Source organism: Pinus tabuliformis, chromosome 6, assembly GCF_031772625.1.
Source record: "Pinus tabuliformis cultivar Carrire ecotype Pingquan chromosome 6, CPIR1, whole genome shotgun sequence".
NCBI lineage: Eukaryota > Viridiplantae > Streptophyta > Pinopsida > Pinales > Pinaceae > Pinus > Pinus tabuliformis.
In genome coordinates, this window is record NC_142292.1 from 1,309,350,729 (window position 1) to 1,309,376,444 (window position 25,716).

Sequence of the window (25,716 nt, forward strand, 5' to 3'; positions counted from 1 at the left end):
ATGAGATTGATCAGCTATATAATGTCTTAATACAAAAACATGAAATACATTATGAATTCTATGCAGGTGAGGTGGCAGGGCAAGATGATAAGCAACATGTCCAACTCTTTCCACGACTTTAAATGGTCCAATAAATCGGGGTGACAACTTTGTCCCTTTTCCGAATCGAATAGTGCTTTTATTCAGTTTGATGCAGATGAAAACCTGATCCCCTACTTCATACCTCCTATCAGTTCTGTGAGCATCAGCATAACTCTTTTGTCTATCCTGTGCTTCCATTAATCGTTGCCTAATTTGTCTTACCTGTTCTTCCATTTCATGGATTAATTCTGGTCCTATTATCACTCGATCTTCTAATTTGTCCCAACTTAACAGTGTTCTGCAATGTCTGTCGTATAATGCTTCAAATAGAGGCATTCCAATCGAACTGTGGTAACTGTTATTGTATGCAAATTCGACTAAGGGTAAATACTTTTCCCAGTGTGATTGTTGATCCATAACATACATTCGCAACATGTCTTCAAGTACTTCATTTACTCTTTCTGTTTGCCCATCAGTCTCAAGATGGTAAGCAATGCTTAAATTTAGTTGAGTTCCTAAGGTTGTCTGCATGCAAGCCCTTAATCTAGAAGTGAATCGCGAATCTCTATCGGATATAATCTTCTTAGGTACTCCATGAAATCTGATAACTTCATTTATGAATACTTGAGCTACGTCGGCAACATCGTAAGTATCTCTTACGGGAATGAAATGGGCGCTTTTTGTTAATTTATCCACTACTACCAAAATGGCATTGTGTCTTTGAGAAGTAAGAGGTAGCCCAGTGATAAAATCCATAGAAATGATCTCCCATTTAGACATAGGAATGTCGTGAGGTTGTAAGAGACCCGCTGGGTGACAATGATCTGCTTTTACTTGTTGACATTCCAAACATTTTGCAACAAATTGAGTGATATCACGTTTCATGTCTGACCAGAAGAAGAGTTTCTTGGTATCCACATACATTTTCTATACTCCAAGATGAGCACAATATACTGCTCTGTGGGCTTCCCCAAGGATAGTGTCTCGAAGATCCTTATTATCAAGAATATACATCCTTCCATGGAATCGTAAGATTCCATCGTTTTCTAATTCATATCTCTCAATTTAGATTCTTTTGCCTTTTTACCCTCAAGACTCTATCTCACCTTTAAATACCAGCTATCTTTTATAAAATGTTCCAATACTCGTTGTCTTAAGTCTACTTTAATGGGTATGAGAGAAAATATCCGAGGTCTTCTGCTTAAATCATCTGCTACTACATTTTCTTTTCCCTTAATGTATGATATTCCGAAGTCATATTCACTTAGGAATTCACTCCATCGCCTTTGCCTGGCATTTAAATCTCTTTGGGTGAACAAATATTATAGACTTTGATGGTCGCTTTTAAGTGTAAAACTTCGTCCCACTAGATAATGTCTCCAAATCTTTAAAGCTAGCACTACAGCAGCTAATTCTAAATCGTGAGTAGCATAGAGTTCTTCATGAGGTTTTAACTTTCTAGAAGCATATGCTATCACTCCTCTATCCTACATCAACGTTGCACCCAACCCTTGTTTGGATGCATCAGTACATACTGTAAAATCTTTGTCCATATCTGGGACTCTTAGGATTGGTGCACTGGTGAGTAGTCTTTTGAGTTCAGAGAATGCTTTATTACATTCCTCAGTCCATTCATACTTAACACCTTTACGCTGAAGGGTTGTAATCGGCTTTGTGATTTTGGAGAATCCCTCCACAAATCTTCGGTAATAACCGGCTAAACCCATAAAGCTTCGTATCTCATGTGCATTTTTTGGTATTGGCCATTCCATGATCGCTTTTACCTTCTCAGGATCTACTGAAATCCCTTCACCTGATATGATATGACCTAAATAATGAATCCTTTCCTGAAAGAATGAACACTTGGATAGTTTTCCATACAACTGACGTTCTCTAAGGCAGGACAATACTATCCGTAAATGATCTTCATGCTCTTTCTTATTCTTGGAATAGATGAGAATATCATCTAAAAAGACTTGTACAAATTGATCAAGATATTCGCAGAAAACATTGTTCATAAGATTCATGAATACTACTGGTGCATTTGTTAATCCAAATGGTACCACAGTGAATTCATAATGTCCAAAACGTGTCCGGAATGCAGTCTTAGAAATATCGTTTTCAGAAATCCTTAGTTGATGATAACCTGATCGAAGATCAATTTTTGAAAAGACAGCAGCTCCTTTCATTTGATCAAAAAGATCATCGATTCGAGGCATAGGGTATTGATTTTTTACTGTAGCTCGATTCAAGTCTCAATAATCTATAAATAAGCTTAAAGATCCATCTTTCTTCTTCACAAAAGTTACAAGAGTGCCCCAAGGTGATGTACTGGGCCGAATATGTCCTATATCCAGTAGTTCCTTCAATTGAATTTGCAATTCTTGAAGTTTTGGGGCTGTCATTCTATAAGGCGTTTTAGAGATCGGTTGGGTACCTGGTTTTAATTCAATAGTGAGATCCAGCTCTCTTACCAGGGGTAATCCTGGTAGTTCTTTTGGAAATACATCCGGGAATTCGGCTAACACCGGATATTGTCCTAAGGATGGTCCTTTTCCTTCGCTTACTTCTTGAATTACATAAGCCTGACAACCTTTCCTTAAACAACACTTCATTTTCATTACTGATATGTAGCATAAAGATACCTTTCTCTTGATTCCTTGAATTTGGATTACTTCTCCTTCATCATTTATACCTAGAATTCTTTTCCCATAACAATCTACCCAAGCTTGATGAGCTTCTAGCCAATCCATACCTATGATAAGATCATAAGTTCCCAAGGCTGTGACATAAACTTTCAGTTTAGTCGTATAGACCCCTAGGTCAATTTTTCATTGATCCACACTTAAGCCCATGGATTGGAGTTCTCCTGAGGCCATTTCCACCTGATTGAAATCATTTTGTCTGCGGGCTGCCAACCCACATTTGTTTAATGCATATGACGAAATGAAACTATCTGTGGCACCAATATCAAATAAGATTTTGAGTTTTATACCATTGCTAATACCTGAAGATTTCACTACAATGAATTGATGTGCTGCTTGGTCGTTGCTGACTACTGCATGAATTCTATGATTACCTCGATTGTTTGATATTGGTTCCTTTCCAGTCCTATGCAATATATTCGACGAAGCTTCTGAACAATCATGTTGAAAATGCGATCCCCCACATCCCCAACAATTAAGTTGCGTTGATCCTCTTGAATCAAGACGTGAATTTCTAGAGAACGAGCTTCGTCCTCTCATGTTGATTCCTCTCGAATTTCTTCCTCTACTGGCAGTCCCTGGAGATATCCATGGACTAGTGTTTGAAGATTCCGTGGCTATAGTGTTTACTGCCATGGAAGCTCTTGTTCCTATATTTCTTGGGGTAAACCTGTTACCGTAAGGTGGCCTCGAGCTACCTCCTCTAAAGAAGTTTCGAGGAGTCTTTCCTGGAAATCCTGATTGTAAAGGTTCTGCTAGCCCTATATCTTTTTTGATTCCAGGGTGCTCTTCTGCATAACGACCACATTCAACCACCTCAGCTACTGATGATGGTTTCCACATGCTTACCAAGGCTCTAATGCGAGGATTTAACCCAAATATGAAGCGTTCAACTTGACGTTCATCAGAATCTAAGTAGTGAATGTATTTTACAAGCTCCATAAACCTTATCTCGTACTCTTCCGCTGTTTTATTTCCTTGAATTAATGTATAAAAGGCTCTAGCTTGCTGTTGTTGAAAGTATGGAGGTAAATGCTTTGCGCGGAACCTTTCCTCAAATAGTTCCCAAGGGACATTATCCGATGTAAGGTACAGCTGCTTTTCCAGATTTCCCCACCAAATCAAGGCACTTTCCTTTAATTGAATAACAACAATTTTTGTTTTTGCCGAAGAAGAATATTCTCTTAATCTAAAGCATCTGTTCATTCCTTCTAACAATGCTTCAGCGCGTTCACCTGCTCGACCTCCTGAGAATTCTAGGAGTCTAATTTTCTGAAGCTCCCTAGAAATGTCTTCTTTTGATCTTTTGGGCTCAAAATTCTTTGGTTCTACTGAACTGGTAGCTAAAGGTTGAAATTCCTCTTTGGTCTTAGCCTTAGTTGATTCTTTTAATGTCTCCAATAAGGCTTCCAATGAGTTCATTATCACGGTCAACTCTAGTGCTGGGGCGATTGATGTTGATAATGGTCTTGGTGGTGACGATGGTGATGGTGGTGGTGATGGGGATGATGATGGCGACGGTGGCGGCATTAATGGTGGTGATGCTGCCCGATCACGTCGTCATCGCTCATATGTCCTTACCATTGTAATGTTTCTTGTATACATAATAAAATTCTATAAAAATTTTGAGGTAGACAATCGAATTTAACATATAATTTTCTTTTGCAACTTCACATTCATAAACAGGTATAGTTTTTGCTATTTTTATCTGCTAGGCCGATCTTACTGGTACCGAGGTCAAGAAGGGTGGTCTCGCGAACTCTTTGTCCCAATGCAGGGTATTCTATCCTAATATGAAATAATGCAGAAGTGTATGGTCATTAGTTCCTAAGGTAGATCATCTAAAATTTATTACTAAATAACATTCACAAAATGAAAATGTTAAATGCCTCATTATAATGAACATCGGCAACATACCCATCACACCTCAAACTAGCTATTACCTTTAAAGAAGGGCATACATATTTATATTTTTGAATATATTACTTAGATATGGATTAAACCTATAATATATATATAAATGAAGGATTGTTCTGGTTCCATATCAGTTTGACCTTTAGCCGAGAAATTTACCATAGACATGTCATGATTAAAATCTAGAAGAGATACAGTTCAGCAGTCTACCATACCATAAATGTAGGTTGGGGTCAAACTGAAGGGTAAATTCAGATCAATAGTCAAATTGTACATAAAATGTAGGTCAGTGGCCTATATATTGCAATTGATCAGGCAAGGTAGAAAAATGGTTCTTTTAATGTTTCTACAGTATCCTACTTTGAAATTCGAGTGACCGAGGACCAAAGGCACTATTACCAAGTATATAGATCCTAAACATTCTTGTCAATATGCAGAGGAGGATGCAGTGTTGAGAGGGTTTCACATAATGAAAATTTGCAATTAGGCTTTACTTCAGACAGCTCTAGGACTTGCACATTTGTATATGCTTCACAGAATGATCCTAAAATTTTATAAGAGTGGTCAGACCTCAACCAATACAGCAGAAAAGAGACATGGAACAACTATAATGTAACCAAATCACACTTTTTTTTTTGGAATATTCTAAATGTAAAATAGAAGATCAATTTATTTATGATGAATATGGCAAACGGCTAGTACATAACAAGCTATTTTAACAGTAAAGACAGTTTTCAGACCAAACTAAAAATGTGGATGGCTACTTATATATCTGATCTCCAATAAATCAGACTGCATTGCCACATTTCGACAATTGAATAAGCATGGAACAGGGAAATAGGTGTTCAACTGTATGGGGGTGGATTATGGCACACCTGGTTTGATTGAGATTTGGCTGTTGCGAGCCATGTGATGATAAAGCGAAACGTTGATGGTGTTGTTTCATACACACATGAACTTGTTAGAATCCAAGAACCTATTCTTAGAATACCAACTCTTGCTATTCATTTGGACAGGGCAGTGAATGATGGATTTAAGATTGATAAACAGGCCCATCTTATACCTGTTCTGGCAACAGCTGTCAAGTAAATTCATATCACAGAAGAATGGAATTTTTGTATCAGATTGAGAGGTGCTATGATGTCAGTGGTTTGCAAAGAGTACTCAACTCGTTGATAAATCTGGCATTTTGAATGGTCTTGATTTGAACCAAATGATTAGGAATTTGATCAGATTGGCATTCATGGCTAAAGTTAATAGGCTAGTTGTATCAAATGATAAATGCACAGGAGGCAATGAAGATGTTCATGTAGATGCTAACCAAAAGGCAGGGCAAGAAACGAATATAGTAGAAGGTGAAGATTCTGAGAGCATGCAGCATTATTTGCTTTTACTACAGTTGATTGCGAATAGGATTGGCTGGAAACCAGAAGAAATATGCGATTTTGGATTACAACTATGTGATACACAACCAAGTGTAATGCTGGCATTGCAAAGGAATTCAATACTATCAACAGCTACCAGGAGAGCAAGGACACTGAAAGAACACAACTGGGGTAACTTAAGACACTAATTGGTGCATCACTCATCCAAGGTGGAGCTAGAAATTGAAGAGTCTGTTCATTGTTTGAGAAAAGCATCTAAACTAGAACTGGATGTTCCCCTTCTAATGACAATGGAAGACTGCTATATTTAGAAAGTTGTTGAACTTTATAGGCTTACGTATGAGAAATTTTACAGGATGAATGATACAATTATCAATCAAATATCTCGTTTAGATATGTAGCTATTAATAACAATGAAGCATACTGAATCTGTTGAAATACTTCACAAAATCGTATTTTTCATTCCTTAGTTGTTTCAGAGAAGGAACCAGAGAGGAATATGTAGCATTTATATCATACAAGCAACTGAATTTTTATCATTTCTCCTGCCCAGATGAAATAGACTACCAGTAAGGCATCCCAGATGCCGATAAACTGAATGAATATTTGAAAAATTGAAAATCATCTAGCTGTAACTCTTGAATCTTCGACATAAAAGGAATTCAAGATTTTAATGAGTCACTCATTTTTCTTCTCTTAGAGCACTTGCCCTTGTACTCTTAGATAATAATTATATTTATTTCATTACTAGAGGACTCAATTTAAATTTTTTACAAGGAGAGAAAATTTGAGTTTAAAATTCAAGCATGCATCATATTTCCATTAAATCTGAATATTTTCCACAAGTTTAGAAATTTGGCAAGCATCAGAATACCTGATATGCCGCAAATGGGTCTCCAAATAAATTGAATTCAGCAAATGGATTACTGGTATATGCAGTGAATAAATTTCCACGGTCACCACATTGTTAAGTATACAAGATTTGGCATTCTTAGGACAACATCCAGTAGGATTTTCTAATCGTACAACACCAGCCATTATGAACACGTGTTCCACGTTTTTCTTCAACTCCGGGTGTGTCATAAGAAATTGTAAAGAGAATGAAAACTAGGAGTATAGCAATGGCGAGATTCGGAGAGGGCGACAAGAGATGGATAGTAGACGACCGAGCGGATGGGACTAACGTTCATAACTGGCATTGGGCGGAGAAAGACTGCCTGGAATGGTCCAGGGGACGCCTTTCCGATCTCCTCCAAGATCTCACAGTCCTCGATGGCCATGCCCAGGGAAGTAATTTGTTCTTCTTCATCAAAACTCACACAGTGGACAAGGTGGAGGGCGAGGCCTACATTAATATCCACAAGGGGAAGGTTATTCCTGGATACGAGCTCACTGTCGCGATCTCGTGGAGCGGCGAGGCCAAGGATGAGAGTGGCAACACCCTCGCAACCATGAACGACAATCTTCACCTGCCTTACCTAGCCGACGAGAATACCAACCAGGACCCCGAGATCAAAATCTCTATTAATACAGACACACCCTACGCAAAGGAGCTTCGTCAGGCCTTTCTTGCCCATGGGAAGTCTCTCATATTAGAGAGGGTGAAACAATACGTTCAGCATATGACGGCCGAAGGGCCCACCAAAGACGAACTGGAATCCAAAGTCCTTGTATCCAAAGACAAACCCTTGAAGCCCAAGCTCCCTGAGAAAGGCGTGGAAGGCAAACAGATTCCTTCTGCCCCCCCTCTGGTTGTCAAGGAGGGTTTCAAGACTATTCGTCTAACGGAGAAGTTCCATTGCAGACCTCGCAATATATTCGACATTCTCATGGATGAGAATAGATGGAAGGGTTTCAATCAGAGTAATGCCAAAATTAGCCGAGAGGTTGGCGGTTCTTTCTCCCTATTTGATGGTGCCATCACGGGTGTCATTCAAAATCTGCAACAAGACCAGTTTCTCGTCTAGAAGTGGAGATTTGGGAATTGGGACAATGGGGTTTTCTCTACTATTACGATGACATTTGAGGAACCAGAAGTAGGGGTTACCATAGTGAAGCTTACACAATCCACAACGCAGGGCCTATGAGGTCGAAAGGGTTTGAACAACGCTCTGATACCATATGTAAGAGCCGTGAACAGATGTACAGAAAACAGTAAGGGATTTAAAGCATGAACCTGTAACATTTTCAACAGAAACCTGACAAAATCAATTAACGGGACTGTTGAGGTACCTACCTGTACTCCTGCAGTTGAAGATGCCTCCGGCTATGCTGCTACAGTTACCGAGAGACCGAATCCACCCAGCCAGACTGAGCAGAGCCTGGCTGCTCAATCCAGTAAGCTTCTTAACAGAAGCTGACTGTTCCCCCGTGCCCAGAACCTCAGAACTCTCAAGCTCTTCCTATGGCTGATTCCCTTCTCCTTCCGAATTCTTCCCTCTGGTTTTTGTGTCCCTCCGAATTCCATGTCCCGTGGTTTTTATGCTCTGGCTTGGCGGTGGCCGCCCTTCCATCTGCAGCCACCGCTCACCCTGCTGAGGACACGCCCGTGCATACGTATCCCTTCCTGGTCCTCTTTCCAGTCGTGAATGAATGCCCTTTATGTTTTTAAACCATATGGTGTTTATTAATCATTCCTTTAATATAACCAATACATGGTGTATACATGTATCATTTAAAACATTATAACGTTTAAAACATTATACATGTATCATTATAACATTATAACGTATCATTATAACTTTATAACGTATCATTATAACTTTATAACATTAAAACATGTCACATTTGTTTTATATATATTTGTTTTAAATATAACATTATAAACTTTATACTTGGATCCCCTTTTTAATTAATTACTTATATTAATATTTAACATTTATTTTATTAATTTATTAATGTAATTTTATCAATAATCTGGAACATATAATATGTATAGTCCACTTTTAAGATCTAACCATGCATTACGCAATATTGATGAATGAGTAGAACTTCTATTCCAAGAAGTGTCATGGTATTTAGCACTTATAATCAATTTAGTATAAGATACTAGTGCGGTGTATGCGACACATGCATATGTAGCTATCATATGCATGTACCGTATACCTGCTATTATGCTTGCGTTCTTTGTATTTATAGATGGGTCATTACAGATTCCCATGACCTCCTGAACATTGAAACGACAAAGCTATTGCCGACTTGGAGGAATAGAAGGACTGGGGAGAATGCTTTGGCCAGAAGACTGGATCGTTTCCTCATAAGGGCTCCTCTGTTAGCTAGACTGGATCACATTCATCAATGGGTGGGATCAGGGGGGCAATCAGACCATTCCCCGATTTTCTTGGAGATTCGGGATGCCAACCATAAACCCCATTCGCCTTTTAAGTTCAATTCGACTTGGCTTACTGAAGCAAAATTTCACAAATTAGTAAGAGAAAATTGGACTCATTGTAGCCCTGATAACCGATCCTCCCCGACCGAGGTAATTGCAAACAACTTGGCCCGTTTAAAATCGAAAACCATCAGTTGGGCGAGGATCAAGCAGCAAAAGGATGAGGTAGAGCTTAAAAGGATTGAAGGGGTCCTCAAACAATTGGAAAACACAGGGCTTTCCAGTTATGCAACCGCTGAGTCAAAGGAACAATTAATCAAACTGGAAACGGAAAAGATAAGACTGTTGAGACAGAAAGAGGAAACTTGGCACTTAAAAAGTAGAGTGATTTGGTTAAAGGCAGGGGATGAGAACTCCAAGTTCTTTCAACAATATGCCAAAGTGAGAAAGTCCATCAATACAATTTGGGAACTGCAAGATAACTCGGGCAGGGAAGATAGTACTTTTAATCAGCTTGCTGATATGGGAATGCATCATTTCTCACATATTTTCAAGGCGCCTAGGGGTGCCACCCTCCTCGAGATCCTCTGCATCGTTGAGGTTCTCCCTAGATTTGTTGAGATGGAAGAAGTGGAGGCTTTAAACGAGCCTGTTTCGCTGGGGGAATTGGAAGCAGCACTAAAATGTTTCAATAGGGACAAAAGCCCAGGGCCAGACGGGTGGCCCATGGAATTCTACAGCACTTTTATTGAGCTCATAGGGCCGGATCTTCTCTTGGCCATTGAGGAATGCAGAATTACAGGCAGGATGCACGAGGGGTTTAACTCGACCTTCCTAGCCCTCATCCCTAAAGTTGACAAACCCCTTACTTTTGACGACTATCGACCCATATCCCTCTGCAACTGCATCTACAAAATTATATCCAAAATCATTGCCTTTCGTGTAAAACCAATCTTATCCAGGATGATTTCCAAGGAGCAGTTTGCTTTCCTCAGCCACCATCAGATCCATGAAGCCATTGGGACCGCTCAGGAAGGCCTCCACTCGATCAAGAAACAAAACAAAAATTCCATTATCCTCAAGATTGATCTTTCCAAAGCCTTTGATCGGGCTAGCTGGTCTTATCTACATCTCATCCTCACTCATATTGGTTTCCCTCATTCCTTCATTAACTGGATCATGTGTTGTTTCTCTTCCGCTTCCTATAGTATTCTCATCAATGGGGTTGCTTCTAGTTTTTTTCATGTTGAACGTGGTCTGAGACAGGGATGCCCTCTATCCCCCCTACTTTTTTTGTTAATCATGGAAGGTCTAAGCAGATTGATAAAAAAATGCTCGCTCTGTTGGAGCTTTGGGGGGGGGTCCTGATATCAGACATGACATCTCTCTCTCATCTATTGTTTGTAGACGATGTTCTTATTTTTTTAAATGGTTCTTTCCGTGACTCCTCTTGTTTCAAGAACATTCTATCATTGTTTTGTAAAGCTACATGTATGAAGCCTAATTATGACAAATCCACCATCATTTTTGTGTCATGCCTTCAAAACGAGGAAAGGTATGCGTTACAGCATTTTGCTTTCGTGAGACAAGAGCTGGATTCTGGCCTTAAATATCTTGGGTTCAGGCTGAAGCCAAATGGGTATCGCATCACCGACTAGTCTTGGCTTATTGCAAAAATTGAAAGCCGCATAAACATCTGGCAACAACGATGGCTCTCCAGAGCTGGTAGGCTTACTTTGATAAAATCGGTGTTGGAGGCCATTCCAGTTTACTGGATGACTCTTGCCTGGATTCCTAAAGGTATTCTCAATAGGATACAACAGATTTGTTGTAGATTCCTATGGCGGGGTCAAAATGTGGGGCAGACATTTGCTTGGGTCTACTGGGACAGGATTGGAAAGCCAAAAAAATGGGGTGGATGGGGAATAAAGGATCTCCAGATTTTTGCAAAGGCTCTGGCGGCCAAGATGGGCTGGCAAATTATCAAATCTGAGAGCCTATGGAAAGAGGTGGTCTACTTTAAGTATATCCATCCCCTTTCAATAATTGATTGGATTCGCAGACCCTGCCAGTCGTTACTTGATGCTTCCATCATCTGGAAGGCCATTACCCAATCTTTAAGTATAATCAAGGATGGCTTGGCGTGGAGTATTGGAAATGGTGAACAGGTTAGAATAGGCACCGATGCCTGGTCTGGTTGTGGCAATGCTCACATTCTTCCAAGGGCTTTGAGACAATTTCTTTCAGGGACCGGTATCACCTAGATTGCTCAAATTGTCGAGGTTGGGCATCCTCCCTGGGCTCCGCAACAATGGTTGGACTATAGGATCTTGGGTATTCCGGATAGATGGAGTAGAGTCTGGCACCGGTTCATTGGTGCGCTGGAGGAAGCCAACATCAGATTATCAGAGCGAGAGGATGAGATCATTTGAGCCCCTTCTCCTCATGGTAGGTACTCCCCAAAAGATGGATATGCAGCCCTTATGAACACATAGGATATGGGAATTATTTGTTGGTGGTGGCACCACCTTTGGAAACTAAAATCTCCTCATAAATCGCGGTTGTTCATGTGGTGTATCCTCTCGAACAAGGTTCCAATAGAGTTAAACCTTATGAAATGGGCTTTCCAAGGTCCCTCCAGATGTTGCCTTTTCCATACCAACGTCGAGGATACGGACCATTTATTTCTCCACTGTACAGTTACCACTCAAGTTTGGTCCTCCATTATCAACTCCCTCAACATGAAGAAAAAATGGGAGGGTCAAAACATTGAGGAAGCATGGCTTCGTTGGTGGTCTGAGGCTCCCTCTCAAAAAGCAAGGAATCTCCCTCTGATTGTTTGTTGGGGCATTTGGTTAAATAGGAACCGCCATATCTTTCAAAATGCTCAAATCAACTGGTCCGTCACCTGTAACAATATTGTTGCCAACTACAACCTGATACCTGACGATCCTGACTATCAGCGTACTCGGGTCATCACACCTGAAAGTATTGATAAAATCTCTCCTTGGGCTTATTTTGATGGCTCGGCACAGGCTGTGGGCTGTGGGGGGTTGTTCTCCACATAAATGAGCACCTTTCTTTCAGAATCAAAGTGGGGCTAGGGAGGGGCACAAATAATTTTGCTGAGCTAAACAGTTTAAGACACCTTCTACATTTTGCACTGGAACAAAATTGTCATAGGATACAGATTTTTGTGGATTCACAACGTGTTATAAATTGGATCAACGATGCTTATCATTGTCACTTGCAACACTCAGGGATTCACTGGATGATGTCATCACTCTAAAATCACAATTTGATTTTATTGTATGCTCTCACATATGCTCTCATTGGACATTAAATGAAAGGAATAAGTCGTCCAGGTCAAAGGAAACACTTGCCAGATGGGGATTGCAAGATCATGTAGATTATCTGATAGAAACCTTAGCGGAGGATCCCCTAGTCTGGGAAGGCAACAAGTGTTTCATCAGGAAATCCAACTTATGGAATTCATGAGATGAAGGACTGATAACTTGAGAAATAAAGCAAATCAAGGGATTGAAGATCTTTTCAATCAAGAAAGCTACTGGAAGAAGCCTAAAGCAAAAATGAGGTATGTATGCTTATATTTGTATTTAATATTGTAATGTCATGAGTCATGACATATGGTTGCAGGTAACATGGATCGAGCATGATCAAGAAAAAAAGGATCTCCTCCTTTGAAAGGATGCAGAAAGACATAAGTCACATTAGATGAAATCAACATAATATGAACTCATATAAAGTATGAGGTGGTTGACTACGATTGAAGAACTCTGACTGAAAGCTCTTAGGAATGAAAGATGTGAGGATGGAAGAGATCATGAAATATGCAACAAATGTTGCCGAAAGCGCCCCCCCCCCCCCCCCCGGTTCCAAGCCCGGAAGCGCGTCCCGTGCGGATGCGTCTAGGAAGCTTCCCCTGGAATTTTCCGAAGCGTGGCTCCAAAGTGCGATTTCGGACCTCCGAAGCGCGCTTCGTACGTCGCTTCGAGCATACGAAGCGTGGCGCTTCGAAGGGAGAAGCGTACACTTCCCGTACGCTCCCAGAAAAGCGCCGCACGAAGGATGAAATTCGATTTTTTTTTAATTCTTTTTAAAATTTTCGTTGACTTGGCATAAAGGGGGTGGGTTAGGGTGAGGAATGAAGGGAATAAAGCCCCCATTCATTCCTCATTTGCTCACTTTGAGTTTATGAGAGTTGGAGAAGAGAAGAGAGGAGAGGAGAAGAGAAGAGAGGAAAGGAGAGGAGAAGAGAGGAGAGCTTGGAGGAGTGAAGGAGGAGGAGCTAGGAGAAGGAGGAGGAGCTTGGAGCAAGAGCTTGGAGGACTTCATCTACAAGAGCTAAAGAGGTAAGTTCAAACCCCAAACTCCCTTATTTTTTTGACATTTTTTTTGTATTTTTCTCCTCCCTCTCCTACTCTTTCCCATTGTTTCTACTTGCTCCTTTACTTGCAGGTTGTCCACCACCTATATCCATATTCCAAGATGGTGTTCTTTTGGCTTCTATGTATCATTCCACTCTTGGTTTTAATGATGGCAAGGGGGAGTAAGAATAGAAGGGAAGAAGCACAAGAGGACAGTGGTCCCAATATGAGTCACCCAATGTATGATCAGGAGGAAGGGCATGAACCTAAAGGGGAAACTGAAACAGTGGATGGGAAAGTTGCATTAACACCCTTGTAGAACTATGTGACCAAACTTGATGGGCGAAAGGGTGGTGGAACTTACAAATTTGTGTGCTCTCATGGTTGTAATGGAGGAAAACCATATTGTGGTTCATATACCCGTGTGAGGAGGCATCTTTATGGGGTGTTGGATAGTGATGATAAAAAGGGTCCTGTTGGGGTACAAATTTGCCCAAACATTTCATCTAAAGAAAGAAGAAAATACATCCAAATAGAGGAGGCTGCACAACAAAAAAATAACAAACAAAAAACTCATTCTGAATCAAGTGCAAGTGCAACCTCTAAATTTGGTAGCTCATCTCCTCATGGTACTTCTGCAAGCTCTGGAGGTAGAAGAACAATAAGGGATTTCCTTAATGTTGTTGGGAGGGATGATGTGGATGGAAAGATAGTCCGTTTTCTTTGTGCTTGCAGTGTACCATTCAATGTGCTTCGCTCTCCCTATTGGCATGAAATGGTAAAAGCCATCAATGAAGCCCCAAAAGGATACAAGGCCCCCAACTATGAGAAAGCTAGAACAATGTTATTAAAAAGAGAAAAAGCTAAGGTTCAAAGAGCTTTGACACGTTTTACAAATGAGTGGGTAGATTCTGGGGTATCCATTGTATCAGATGGGTGGACAAATATTAGAAACCAACATTTGATAAATGTTCTTGGTGTTTCTTCTAGTGGTGCAGTATTTATTACATGTCATGACTCCTCCTCCATCAGTGCATCTGCACAAAACATTGCAGATCTCCTATTGAAGTCAGTCAAAGATGTTGGTCCGAATAATGTGGTTCAAGTGATCACAGAAAATGCAGCAAATTGTAAGGCAGCAGGAAAAATTATTGAGCGTACTTATCCACACATATTTTGGTCTGGGTGCCTTGTTCACACATTGAACCTTTTGATGCATGATATTGTGAAGCACAAATAATATGGGTGGATTACTGAGCTTTACAGGAGAGGGAAGCAACTCATTAAATTCATCACAGGGCATACAAGGGTAAACTACTTCTATGGCACTTACTCCAAGTTGCAGTTGCTTAAACTTGCAAAGACAAGATTTGCTAGTTATTACCTCACCTTTAGGCGGCTAGTGAAGGTGAGACAAGCTTTAACTAATCTGGTGTGTGCTGAATCATAGGATGAAATTAACACTAACATAGATGGTGCTAATGCAGTGAAGGACACTGTTCTTGACAGTTACTTTTGGTCACAGGTTAAATACATTTTGCAATTCACCAAACCAATTTATTACATGATCAAGTTTGGAGATTCAGATCGACCAGTGATTGGGGATGTGTATGAGCAAATGGATAGCATGTTGGGGCAGATTAAAGACATTGTTGAGCCTAGAGATACCACCTTGTACAATTATATTCGTGCAGAGGTGGAAAACCGATGGGAAATGCTAAATGTTCCATTGCATGCATTAGCATATGTTTTGACACCTAAATACTATCATCCATCATGGCTTTCAACACCAGCACCTGGGGGGGAAGCAGGAGAAAACCACACCAAGATCAAGAGGTTCACAAAAAATATATGGCTGCATTGAGTAAATTAATCCCTGATGAGGAGGAGGCTGCATTGGTACGGAGACAGTTGAGCAACTATACGCTTAACACTGGTCCATTTGGGAGCATGCATGCAATTAGAGATCGAGAGACTTTTTCTTCTCTTGAGTGGTGGAACATGCATGGAGGGGGTACTCCACTTCTACAGACTTTGGCATTGCGGGTGCTATCACAGGTGGTAAACACTTCTTCTACAGAGAGGTGTTGGAGCTCTTATTCTTTAATCCACAGTGTTAAAAGGAACAGGTTGAGTTTAGGCCGGGCAGAGAGCTTGGTTTATGTTCATTACAACTTGCGATTGTTGTCCCATTACTGTGAAGATGCAAAGTCTAATAAAGACCTGTTGATTTGGGACAAGAATCCAGAGGAGCCCAATTTGAAGGATGGAGTGTTGCAATTAGAGCAATTAGAGGATGCTCTTATCCAAGTATGTCCATTGTGGTATGAATTTCCCAATTTTTCCTTATAAAGCATTTCTCTAATTCATGTTTTTAAATTTTTTGTTAACTAGTGTCTTTTTTTGCATGAATTTTTTGTGCGATTCCAGGATGATGATGATTGTGTTGACATGCCACCCTCACCCCCATCTGGTCCCTTGGTTCCTAGGTTCCATGGTTCAACACCAACAAGAGGGGGTTCTTCTTCATCAGTTTCAGTGCCACTGCCACAACTTCCACAGGCACCATCTTCTTCATTGCCACCACGTGGAGGCCCGCCACCACGTTCTCTTCGTGGTGGAAGGAGGAGAGATTAGTAGATATATTCACAATTTACTACTTTTGTCATAGATTACTCATTAGACTTGTAGGCTTGTGAATTTGAATTTTGAACCTTTTTTGTCTTGGCGGTGACCAAGTGACATATTTTGTAAACATTATTATTTGAATTTTGGACATGACAAATGTTGACAGTTGCTCACTTGCTAGATAAATCATAATATGCTCTATGTTTTATGTTTTATAATATGCTTAAAAATTTGATGTATGTTTGTAATCGCTAGAATATAGATGGTTGATGTACATACTAGTAACTACAATGGAATCATGGATGCCATATCTATCTTGATTTATGCAAAAATATGCATGTTTTCATGTCTTCTACAACTAATTTGGTATTTGGGATGTTTGTTTTGAGTATAAATGCAAAAAAATATAAATATATATATATATAGCAGACGCTTCGCTTCCTAGATTTTTCGAAAATGACGATTCCGCGTCCCCGCTTCGTGCAACATTGTATGCAACCATGATGAAGGCAATCAACATCCAAAGGCACATGAAGATTTGAATAGGAAATCTCTCAAAAAGATATGAAGACTCTGATGGAAGTCTGAAAAGATGTAGACCCTTGACAACCAATATCTTTGGGAGATGTGTCAACATGTATGCAGGATGTTGATACCTACAAGAAGATCACAAGAAAAGGCTAGCACCAAAAAGGTAATATGTGATTTGTCTTTGGTGTCTAACCTCATGGAGAAAGTATGGGTATGTGTGTAGGGCCATGGTAAGAAGAGTTGTGAAGGATGTCACAATTATGTACCTTGTGATCGAGAGCGATCACCATTAAAGAAAAGGTGAAGATAGATGGCCCTATGAAGGAAGTCCCAGATGTAAAGCCAAGGAGGATAATTTCCGGGAAAGAAGGAATGACATTATGAAGGAAAGTGATGGATGGTTGAACCCTACATGTGAAGAAATTGATGACATCGAAGTCTTGGATCGTCAGTCAACTAGAAGACCCTATAAAGTATTGATGATAGAGTCCCTAGGTAAGAGGGAACTTTGGGAGGTTCCTATGAGCAAAGGAACCCGAGTAAGTTTTGGAGAAGAGAAACTTGAAACTAATCCCTAGTTAAGAGGGAGAGTTAGACATGACATTCTTGTCTTCGGGTTGGAAGTGTTGAAATTTCTAAGTATTACCCGTTAGAAATTTTATCTGTATTCTCTGGTTTGTTTCGCCTACTTGTTTAATTACTAACAAGTTATTTAACCATATAAACATTGAAATAAACACAATACACTCTCAACCATCTACAGATCAGCAACTGAAAGAAATGAACAAACACACAAGTGACACCGTTATTTTTGGACAATCATTCCCAGAAAAACCAAACTTGGGAAAACAGGTGCAACAGTTTTGAGGGTTTTTATTATTAAGCAGCTTTTCTGAGTGCATTAGGTGCCAAACTGGCTCACCCGACAGAGATAAAAAATCTGGCAGTAATACCTCTCTTTGGAAGTAGATATTCTGAAAGTCTTCCCCGCAAAACCCTCTCCAGCACAATTTGAAGCACTATGTCAGCCCTCCTGGCCTCTGCATCAGCCTAAAACCCTCTGAGGCTCTGCGCAACCTCTCTGGCTCTCTGCGTCACTCCTACAACCTCTGCGTGGGTGACGCAGGCCCTTCTAGACTCTGTGCAATCCCTGCTAGCCTCTGTGTGGCTCCCTCTGGCTCTTTGTCTGCCTCTCTACTTCTGCGCTGGCCTTTCGACACTATCTTCGCCTCTCTACCTCATACTCACTGCCCCTCGTTGCAACTTTGATCATTGATTCGATTTCTCTTATCAAACCCCGCACTAGAAAATTGAATGACTAATCACTCTGGTGTATCTCCAACTGACCCTCAAGCCTCCTCTTATACTTTTTCTGTTGAGTCTTCAACGGCTGAGATTACATCTCTAATCAACGGCTAAGAATAGATTTGGCTTGATCCATGTCATTTAGAACCTTCTAACCCAGTTTTATATTAATACCGATTAATATTTTTATTTTCCTATGTTTTAACTTAGGAATCCATTAAAAATATTAATTATTTTTATATCTCCTTAACCGGGCAAAATTTCCCCAAACCATTTCTAGGTCTTGGAGATCTCATGTGCTTTAGCCTCTCCACCAGTTTTCATGGCTAGAGCACATTCGATGCTACCCCAAAATCAGCACTCCCTCTTAGCGAGGACTGTGCTCTAGTAATACTCCACACTGAGTATCACCCTGGTTATACGGCACAGGTACATGTGCTGATGCTAGGCCTCCCCGCCCAACATTCTCTCCACTGCTGCCCATAGCTCTGCCACTGCCACTGCTACATCCGTACGGCAGCTCCCTCTGCATCCATGTTGTTGTTGATCCTTTCTCCCAACACTGCAGTTCTCTCTCATCATGCTGCATCGTGCTATTGCTACTACTGCAGCACTGCAACTCAGTTATTGAGAAGTAAGTAACTGATCCACCCAACTACTAACATCCTTGTCAGGCTAGAAACCCTCCCGATGTTGAAGCTCTCTCTGCCACTATCATGTGCTCCCTCCGTTGCTGCAACAACTTTGTGCCTCTCGCACCACTGCAAACCTCTTTGTGCCATCCTGCACTTCTGCAACCTCTCAGCACTGCGTGGGACTACTGCACTGTAGCACTCTCTGCCGCTTCATCCGCATACGCTTCTACCGACATCTGCCATCCTGCTACTGTCACTTCGGGGCTCCTGTAGCCAGGTATGATCCAAGAGTTTGGGTACCTCAAGGAGCCTGCCCCTCATCGCCTACAGTTCTCCTGACAACAGCTCGATGTCTCCCCACCTCTTCTCTAGAGTTACATGTGCACTCATGGCACAATCGTCATCCTCCTCTACCTCCTTTTTCACCTTTGTTGGCACTGCCTTGGAGTCAGACGCCTCTCCCTTATTCTTCTTCCATGAACACTAGTTCGCATAAAGCCCTAGTTCCCTACAGTTGAACCACTTTATCTTGGAGAGGTCCTTTTTCTTCCTCTTCTCCTGCTTCCCCGCAGATGCCAGAGTTGCATCCTCTTCCTCCTCTTTCTTGACCCGGACTCCTTTGTTGTTACTTCCCATATTGGTCAACTGTCTGATCTCTTCTTGGCGAAGAGCTGCCCACAATTCTTCCCAATCTGGAAAATTCGCTCTGCACAGAATGCTCTGGACGAATGTCTCCCACTCCTCGGAGACTGTGTTTAGGGTGGTCCTCACCATCAACTCCTGATCCGGCGTGGACCCTATGGAAGCCAAGTTTTCCCAGATCTCCTACAAACTACTGAGGAAGTGATCTACCTGCTTCCCCTTCTGCATCTGTTACAACCATAGTTGATTCTCCAGTAGCATCTTCCTCTGCACAGAAGTGACTTGATACAATGTCTTCAAGGTGTCCCACATTTCCTTTGTCGTCTCCTTCTCGGCAATATGTTGGACCACATTATCCTTGACTCCATCAAGGATTATGCATTTCGCGTTGGCCATTGCATCCTCATACCTTTCATTGTCAGCTGGGTCAACTAGGATAGCCATGGTTCCCAAGGCGAAGGCCTTGATGCGATGTCTATCTAGAACGAACAGGATCCTGGCCTTCCAGATGACAAAGTTGGTACCCCGTCCAGCCTCTCCTGATCCCTCATTCCATTTATGGCCATCTCTCTGATCTTCTTTTCAACTCCTCTGAGTCTCTACTTCCCTCCTAGAAGTTCTCTCTTCGACTCCCTCTGAGTCGCTACTTCCCTCTTGGAAGTTCTTTGCTAGACTCCCTCTGAGTCTCGATTTCCCTCCTGGAAATCCTCCTGCCAACCGCTGAATCGCACCTCTCCGATCTCCTATGCACCTGCAACACTAATCTTGATTTCTTGGCTAGAAATCCGCCTAGGTAGCGACTCCCTCTACCTTGGTTTTGCCCCGTTAGGTACTATTTTGTCTCGGCAGCAACAACACCCCACCAGCTTCACTCCCTGCAATCTGCCCACAGCTTCCTATGCCCCAGCAATTGAAGGACTGAGCCTCTAGGCTCTACGCAATCCTAGGAAGGTTGACTTGCTCCCTTGGCCAACTGCGTCAACCCTCCTGGTCTCTACGTGGCTCTTCGTGAACCCCTTCTGCCTTCTTCTGCCTCTGTGTTGGCCTCTCTCTAGCTCGAACTGATGACACAGGCCCTCTGCATCAACTTTTCTCTGCTGCTTTCTGCTTAGGAACAGCTTTTGTCACTTGGGGCAATTGTTTCTGCTGCAAATTCTCTAATTCAGTTGGCGCCTTCAGCTCTCCTGTGATCAACAACCCTCTGATACCATGTTGAAATTTCTATGTATTACCTGTTATAAATTTTATTTGTATTCTTTGGTTTATTTCCCCTGCTTGTTTAATTGCTAACAAGTTATTTAACCATATAAACACTGAAATAAACACAATACAGTCTCAACCATCTACAGATCAGCAACTAAAAGAAATGAACAAACACACAAGTGACACTGTTATTTTTGGACAATCGTCCCCGGAAAAACCCAACTTGGGAAAACCAGTGTAGCAGTTCTCAGACTTTTTATTATTAAGCAGTTTTTCTGAGTACACTGAGTGCCAAAATGGCTCACCGCTCACCCGACAAAGATAAAAAATCTGGCAGTAATACCTTTCTTTGGAAGAAGATATTCTGAAAGTTGACCCCATGAAACCCTCTCTAGCACAATCTGAAGCACTACGTCAGCCCTCCTAGCCTCTGCATCAGCTTGAAATCATCTACGTCAACCCTTTGAGGCTCTGCGCAGCGTCTCTGGCTCTCTGCGTGACTCCTGCGGCCTCTTTGTGGATGATGCATGCCGTTCTGGCCTCTGTGCAATCCTTGCTAGCCTTTGAGTGGTTCCCTCTGGCTCTGCGTCTGCCTCTCTGCTTCTGCGTTGGCCTTCCGGCACTATCTTTACCTCTCGGCCTCATACTCACTACCCCTCGCTGCAACTCTGATCACCGATTCGATTTCTCTTAGCAAACCCCGCTCTAGAAAATCAAATGACTGATCGCTCTGGTGTATCTCCAACTGACCCTCAGGCCTCCTCTTATACTTTTTCTGTTGAGTCTTCAACGGCCAAGATTACATCTCTAATCAATAGCTAAGAATAGATTTGGCTTGATCCATGTCATTTAGAACTTTCTAACCCAATGTTATATTAATACCCATTAATATTTTTATTTTCCTAAGTTTAGACTTAAGAACCCATTAAAAATATTAATTATTTTTATATCTCATTAACCGAGCAAAATTCCCCAAACCATTCTGGGTCTTAGAGATCTCATGTGCTTTAGCCTCTCCACCAGTTTTCATGGCTAGAGCATATTCGATGCTAACCCAAATCAACAGAAGGAAAGAATGGAAGATTGTGTAATCATCTGGCATCCTAAACTCTTTGAGGATGTGGTAGGGCATCCAAGACAAGAGTGGGCAAGAGGACCAATATTCTTGAGGGCTGGGAACCCAAGATGAGAATAGTCCTAGTAGGGCATACTCGGAGAACACCCGGGTGGGTATGACCCTAAGAGAGACAATGATGATGCGTGTCTATCAGTCATTGGTCTTGCCAACATTGTGTGCTCTGATCTAAGTGAGAGATAGAACTATTAGTCAAGGCCTTGCTAAATGAAAACAATGTTGGTTGAAATGATGCTATAATAGATGGATTGCAAATCCGATTCTTCTTATGAGAAATTCTTCAGATTGAGAATGACCAAGTACCATTATGAATACCTCCCTAGTTAAGAGGGAGTGTTGAAGAAAGTGTAACTAGGTTTGGTCTTCATAATGACATGATCTTTGTAAATGATGTAATAAAGAGAATAAATTATTTTTGTATATCTTGCTACATGGGTTTCATGAGCAAGAAGTGTCATTAGGTCAAAGACTTCTTCTTGATGTCTTTAGGATTTTATTTATATGTCAAAGAGTCATGTCATGTATTAAGAAGCTCTTTATGAGCCTATGTGTAATGTACTCTAGTCTACAAAATGTGTAGAAGCCCTCCAAAGACCAAGCATAATCCTCCAAGAAGTCTGCAAGGAAAAACAAGAAGGAATCCATCATGTCAGCTCCAAAATAAAATTAAATGGATAAAACAAAGACATATCAGCTAGAAGAAAGAGTCACAATATTTCACTTGGTGATGTCTGCTCAAAATAGGAGCATAAACCACTATAAATACCCACCTAGGGTCAGCGCAAAACATACAAGGAAAACTCGCATTTCCCTCTAAAATTTCGGGTGATTAAAGGAGCAGAGATCCGCATCAAAGGAGGGATAGATCTAGGGTTTAACTGCTACCTCGGATGGGTATAAGGAGCAGAAGAACCCGGGCTAATCTCATTTTGGCATACCTGTGAATTGAAGGTACAAATCTCGGATGGATGGAGCAGAGATCTCACTCTCGGCATACCTGTGAATTGTAGGTGCAGATCACAGATGGATGGAGCAGAGAGGACTTCGGATGAAGACACAGTGTTGACATGCGTTCTAGATATTCTCGGCATAGTCATGACAATCTCAGCATGAAGTCTTACCGTCTTGATCACAGTATACGGATTTGTTTCCTAGCAATCTTAATACGCATCTCAGTGTTATTACAACAGCATTGTTAATAGTCTCAGCATATATATATATATATATATATATAGATATATATATATATATATATATATATATATATATATATATATATATATATATATATCTGTGTGTGTGTGTGCGTGCGCGTGCGCTCCTACCTCCTCACACATCATTAGCAAATCTCAAATGCAATACTAAACTTGGTTACAGTATTGGCAAAGATGAAGACGCAACCTTAATCTCAGTGACCATCACAATTTCAGTGTAATGAGAAGGAGCAATACCATAGTCTCAGCATAATTAGAAGAAGCAGTGACAAGGAAGATCAGTCTCATCATAATGAGAAGGAATGACAAGGATCATCACAGTTTCAACATGATGATGATGAAAAGGATCTCATAGTGACTCACGTACAGTCATGATCCTATCTCAGTTATGATCCCGGTCTTGAAGGTCATGATCTCAATGAAGACAAGAGATCTCAGTGTCATGATGAAGAAACAGCAATGAAGATCTCAATGATGCAGCAGTAATAGTTTCAATGGTGCAGCAATCATGATGATCTCAGCAGTGATAGAGAAGAGGATTGATGGCTTGGTCTTGGAGTGGCAGAATGTGTCAAGGGTCATGGTCTTGGTATTCGTCAATTGGAATCTCTATAAGAAGAATTTTTATGTGAGTTTTCCTCTCCAAGAGGGAGAGGTTTTAGCCCTGGCAGAGAACCCAATATCTTGTGTTCTTGTCTCTTTGTTTTGATAGCAGTTTGATGAAGTAATTACACACTAATAATAATAAGAAGATCAAGCTAAGAAGAACTGTAAAAGAACTTCACAAATTTGTTATCATGCTAAGAAGAATCACCTTAATTCTGAATGCCCTAGATTCTTCAACATGGTATCAGAGCAATGGTTTCAGAAGTCAAAGAGAGGGCAGAAAAGAGACATGCAAAGATCAAAGAAAAACATCTCAGCAAGCTGAAGAATATCAAGATCTACATCTTGATCAAACCCTAGATCAAAGGATCAGCCTACAACAGCAGTATATAGTAACAAGGGTTGTTGTCTATCTGATCAAGGAGATAATCTACAACAGCAAAATCTTTTGTCTCCATAGTCATCACTAAAAGACCACCAAGACTCTCATCAAGATGTCCACAAAGCAATCAAAGACTACATCATCTCGAAAAAGGTCGAAGTCCAAAAGGCAGTCTACAATGACAGTCTACAACAGCAAGGAGATCTACAGTCAAAAGATGAAACCTTCAGATCTCCGGATACATATCAACAGTTTGTATATCAAGATAGCTTGAAGGCAAGGAAGGCAATCTTCCTATCAAGGATCTCATCTGGTGGAAGCATCAATACATCTGCCTCATCAACAGTCATCATGATCAGGGTGAAGATCTCATCTTCACATATCAAGTAAGTATCTTTTCATTCTATAATCAAGTTTGGTTCAATGACTTCATGATTGCAAGGAGATCTATAGGATAGATGGGTTATCTAAGGTCCTTGCATAGAATAAGAAGGATTGACAGAATCCTTATGGAGAAAAGAAGTCAGTAAAACAGGTCTCCTTTGAATTCATCTCTATGTAGCAAGAAAGGAGACAGATAAGAAATATATAGAAGATATACTTTCTGAAATACAGTGAAGTAGGTCATATCAATTAGACCAGATTGAAGGTGTCAAAGAGTAAAGGAATATCTTCATGAGATCTCAGTTATGAGATCTGGGAAAAATGATGAAAGGATAATCATCATTGATATTGATATTGATAAGCAAGGTAACAATTGTCCATGAACAAGAAGGCTACTTCAATCAACAGCTTGTGGTCTCTATGCCAGATAGAGAAAGACAAGTTGAAAGGACTCAAAAATCTGCAGAAGGAAAGGGAAGGTTGACAAGACAGAATAGTACTATGGAAAGATTATGGAGAGGAGCTCATATCGCCGGAAGGGTGGAGGAAGCTGAAGAAAAGGACCAAGGAAAGAGGGAGTAGCAGATCTCTACTATGAATGAGATGGTATCTCTCTCACAAAAGGGTCCTATCATAAGTCCTTGCAGATATGACCATGATAATAAGATGCATCATGGCATCATGGAAGCATTAGGAACAAGTGCTCATGATATCACCATGAGAAACATGAAGGGCATAGCTCTTGGGAATCTCATTGGACATTAAAGGAAAGGAAGAAGTCATCCAGGTCAAATGAAACATTTGCCAAATGGGGATATGCAAGATCCTTTAGATTCTCTGATAGAAACCTCAACGGAGGATCCCCTAGTCTGGGAAGGCAACAAGTGTTTCATCAGGAAATCCAACCTATGGAATTCATGAGATGAAGGCCTAATAACTTGAGAAATAAAGCAGATCAAGGGATTGAAGATCTTTTCAATCAAGAAAGTTGTTGGAAGAAGCCTGAAGGAAAAATGAGGTATGTATGCTTGTATTTGTATTTAATATTGTAATGTCATGACATATGGTTGCAGGTAACATGGATCGACCATGATCAAGAGAAAAAGGATCTCCTCCTCTAAAAGGATGCAGAAAGACATAGGTCACATTAGCTGAAATCAACATAATATGTCCTCATATGAAGTATGAGGTGGTTGACTACGATTGAAGAACTCTGACTGAAAGCTCCTGGGAATGAAAGATGTGAG

The 25,716-nt window shown here is 40.9% G+C and overlaps 1 protein-coding gene and 1 pseudogene across 2 annotated transcripts in view; one reads left to right on the plus strand and one right to left on the minus strand.

The window, feature by feature from the left end:
* LOC149263425 (protein TIC 22, chloroplastic-like) overlaps positions 1-25,716 on the minus strand; it is a 348,042-nt gene that overhangs the window by 103,169 nt on the left and 219,157 nt on the right. The gene's annotated exons all lie outside the window — the stretch shown is intronic.
* LOC149263426 (uncharacterized) lies at positions 7,207-8,172 on the plus strand (annotated as a pseudogene).